A 4,886-nucleotide genomic window follows, 5' to 3' on the forward strand; every position below is an offset into this window, starting at 1 on the left:
ATGGTTATTTCACAGACTACTACACTGTGATACGTTATAGAGAATGTCAATGTAGTTAGCACCTGGAAATCTCAGAATAATATGGTGAATAGTAAATAATTCTTTATTTTGAAAATTCTTTAATTCACTGTGGGCATTTCTATTTCTCTTATATTCATTGTTTAGTGAACGAGTGACCCCTTTACTAGGGGCAAGAAGTAGCAATAACCAACTATGTGTACCTACATTAGAAGAAGGACTTACTTACCTTCATTACAAGGCTGGTGTTTAAGGGAGCACACACTGTTTTTTGTAGTGCATTCTCTTTTAGTAAATCAGCATCACTGTGTGGACCACAGATAGCTTATTCCCAACAATGAGTAGTATTTAAAAGCAAGTTAGTAGCATGAATGTAGTATACTTTAGTAGCTATACATGATAATAGTTAAAAAGGTACATTACAACACCAAAGGAATATAATGCTCAAGTCAAGTGACTTCAAGTATTTGCCATGCCTATATGCATGACTATGTGTCATGCATATAGAAATTATGGTGAATACTACAAAGGATGTTATCACCGGTCTAGTCATTGAACATTATAGTTTGAGTCATGAAGAGGTTCAGTTTTTCTTTGCCTATGGCATCAATCAGAGTTATTGCCTTCTACTATCAATATTAATAAAAGCCATGTGGGAATCCTTTGCTGGTAAATCTGTGCATGGCAGCAAAGCATAATTATGAAATGCATGTCAGGCATAGCACATTTTTTAAAGCTATTTTCTCAGTAGGTGGCTGTATTTTTTCAGACACTTCGCCATTATATGACTACTGAAGTAGGTGACACATCATGACGGATGACAGGTATTCTCTTGATCACTTTTCCTGCCCCAAATATCAAGGTGGCTCAGCCAAGCCCAGATATAAAACTGCTTTTAGAACAATATTACATGAAACACTGTTTTTTGTCTTTTTAATAGTGCATCACTGGCAAAAGGAGGAGGGCTGCTGTCTTGAAGGCAGGGTTATATATACTGTATATATAAATATATCATTAAAGGCAGAGTCCAGCCGGAATGATAACAATTTTATCTTGAAGCTGCTTGCCTTTTCCTTGTAAAACGGCAGTAGTTTTCTCTGCATGTTTACTCATCTGCACTTTTCATGCCCAAAACTTGTCCCTTATTCCTGCACTGCTTTCTCTCTTCCTGTTTATGCGAAAAGTAGATTTTGTTTTCTCCATAAGAAGAAGTGGATTCTGGTCACGTTTCCTCCTCAATGTAGTTCTGAGAAGCATAAGTCATAAAATCATACCATTCCTCGGGGCAGGTAGGATGGGAACAGGACTTGGTTGTGCCCCACCCACTTCATGTTATTGGCAGTTTTGCTAGCCCACACACACCTCTAGCCCCTCAGCTCTGCCCGCAGATACAGCACATGATTCCTGCATTTCCCAAAATCATGAATTGGAGAAAAACTAAGGCATTATTCAATAATGTATAGCCGTAGTTTTCTTTGAAAATTACAGAACCCTTCGCCTGTGCCAAAGTCTGCATGATCCTGAAGTTTAAGTGACCTCTTTAAAATCAAGCAAAAAACATAATAGTCAGTATATAACATAAGATCAAGTAAAAAAAAAGAGATATAAAAATCAAGTAAAAAGTATGAAGAAGAAAATATGTATTGTTATTATTATATCCCAAGTTCAGCATTTTTGCTGATTCTTTAGCTGTGTTGCTCATGTAGAGCAGGTGTAGGCAAACTCTGGTCCTCCAGCTGTGGTGCAACTACAAATCCCACTAGGCATTGCAAGATTCTAAGAGCCAAAGTCATGACTCCTAAAGGCAGATGCATGATGGGATTTGTAGTGTCACCACAGCTGGAGGGCCACAGTTTGCCTATTAGTGATGTAGAGTATTTCCATGTTTCCTTGCTAACAAATACTGACATACAGTAGACTCTGAGGTAATTGAATTCTAGATGCCAAGATCAAATTTTGCAGTCTCCCTATGCATTGGTTAACTTAACAGTTACTCTGTGATTAAGATGGCTACCTAAATAATTTTGTGTTGTTTTTAAAGTGACACTAATCTCAGGTGTTAAATCTTAAAAATGCATTCAAGTACCTTAACTATTAACAAAAATGTATCTTATTTGTGTATCACTGAGCTGTAGATCCTCAAGTCATCTCTGAATTGGTGCTGACACTGTCATTCCTTCTGGAGCGGTGGCTACTTTTGTTCCCCATGGTCCCTGTGTGTTTTGTAAATTAGCCACCGGTCTAAACTCACTCCTGTGATGGACTACAATCTCAATGCAAATTAGTAAACTAAACGTGAGATTTTAGTCCATCACGGGAGCGAGCTTGGAGGAAGGAAGGACAGTGTCAGCACTAATTCAGAGATGATTTGATGATCTAAAGCTGAGTGATACACAAATAAGATACATTTTTGTTAATAGTTAAGGTACTTGAATATATTTTTAAGATTTAACTCCTGAGTTTGGTGTCAGTTTATGGACATGTAAGGCTTAATTTGGTATATATTTTAATACATTCCTCACTCATGGTTTTTATTACATGCTGACAAAAAAGTGAAAAAATGTATTTTCGGTATCTTTATGCAAATACGTTTTTAATCAAACATTAAAACTTTTCTTAATGAATGTATTTATTTCTGATTACTTAACTGTTTTTCTGACAATATGCATCTTTCTCTGTGAATAGTGAGAGAGATACAGTGCCATCTGCAGGCTGGAGAAGTATGTTTGTAAGGAAATCTCAAATCTGTCTGTGATCCCTGTAGTCTGCTGTCATCTTGATCACACGATCGAGAACCACGCTGATAGGTTTTACATTGTTTGGAACCTGTGCCTATCAGTGACAGCAGGTCTCCAAATAAGCAGCATGCATAGGTTCTTGCTGCTCATTCACAGATGGGACATGGCATATATTAACAAAAATGTATCTTATTTGTGTATCACTGAGCTGTAGATCCTCAAGTCATCTCTGAATTGGTGCTGACACTGTCATTCCTTCTGGAGCGGTGGCTACTTTTGTTCCCCATGGTCCCTGTGTGTTTTGTAAATTAGCCACCGGTCTAAACTCACTCCTGTGATGGACTACAATCTCAATGCAAATTAGTAAACTAAACGTGAGATTTTAGTCCATCACGGGAGCGAGCTTGGAGGAAGGAAGGACAGTGTCAGCACTAATTCAGAGATGATTTGATGATCTAAAGCTGAGTGATACACAAATAAGATACATTTTTGTTAATAGTTAAGGTACTTGAATATATTTTTAAGATTTAACTCCTGAGTTTGGTGTCAGTTTATGGACATGTAAGGCTTAATTTGGTATATATTTTAATACATTCCTCACTCATGGTTTTTATTACATGCTGACAAAAAAGTGAAAAAATGTATTTTCGGTATCTTTATGCAAATACGTTTTTAATCAAACATTAAAACTTTTCTTAATGAATGTATTTATTTCTGATTACTTAACTGTTTTTCTGACAATATGCATCTTTCTCTGTGAATAGTGAGAGAGATACAGTGCCATCTGCAGGCTGGAGAAGTATGTTTGTAAGGAAATCTCAAATCTGTCTGTGATCCCTGTAGTCTGCTGTCATCTTGATCACACGATCGAGAACCACGCTGATAGGTTTTACATTGTTTGGAACCTGTGCCTATCAGTGACAGCAGGTCTCCAAATAAGCAGCATGCATAGGTTCTTGCTGCTCATTCACAGATGGGACATGGCATAGTGTTTCTTGAGCACAGTGAACTGTGCCTGAGAACATTAATCAGCAGGTGTACACATTTTCAGTGCATTATTATCATTACCAATCGTATTATGTTGTGTCACTGGAGTCACTTACAAGCAACATTACCCAAGCCATCTTTTCTGCTGTACCGTGTTGCCCAAACTTTCTTCTTTTTCCATTCATTTGTCCCTCCATAGCTATGTACTTCTTCTCTAATGCTGTCTTCTCTGATATTCATTTTACCTCTCTGTCCCCTTTTCACTGTTGTGTCCACTCCCTGCTTCCTGTCCACTTATGTGTCTCTGCCTACCTTTTAGTCAACTTATTACTCTACTCTATGTCTGCTTCCCCTCTCCAACTATGTGTCCACCTGTGGGACTTTTCTGCCCCCTGTCTAGCCTTGTGCCCTCTCCATTCCCTTCTCACAGGTGAGACATTGTGGCTGATTTACTAAAGGAGTAAAGCATGTTCACTTCACAAAGTACATTTTTACTCTGAGATGGAATTTTTACTTACCTTGAATGTGGTAAAAAAATCACTTTGCAAAGAATACCCAATCATGTACAAAGGAAGAAACTGTATTTTTACCTGCACTTGATTGGATGATACACGTCAGCACAGCTTCACCTCATTCACTAAGTGAAAATTCCCTTGCAAAGTGAAAATTCACTTTGCAGAGTGAACATGCTTAACTCCTTTGATAAATCACCCATATTATATAATACAGTATTATATAATGCTGTGGGTTAATTCCTTCTGCTCTGGAGCACAACAACGCTTATACCCTCTAATCAGCTGTGACCTCTATATTTCTTCTATGGTGTCACTAGTTCATAAAAAAATGAAGTGAGCGATGGAGTCCAACCCTTTTCTAATGCACTTATGGCCTTGAGCCAGGTTTACATAATGGAATATCCAGGATTGATATAGCATCTTCAGTGTGAAAGGAGACTATTTGGGGCTGATTTATAAATCTTTCACCCAGCGTATAGCACTACCACTACTAGATGAAACTGCAATGCATAGAACAGGCTTGTCTTGCTAACAGCATGTGTCCAGCTATACGGTGGGTGAAAGATTTATAAATCAGCCCTTTGTGTCGAATGTATAATAAAGAAAGTGGGGTGGGAGGAAGACCAAA

Source organism: Nanorana parkeri, unplaced genomic scaffold (genome assembly GCF_000935625.1).
Source record: "Nanorana parkeri isolate BGI_ZX_2015 unplaced genomic scaffold, ASM93562v1 scaffold2295, whole genome shotgun sequence".
NCBI classification, from domain to species: domain Eukaryota; kingdom Metazoa; phylum Chordata; class Amphibia; order Anura; family Dicroglossidae; genus Nanorana; species Nanorana parkeri.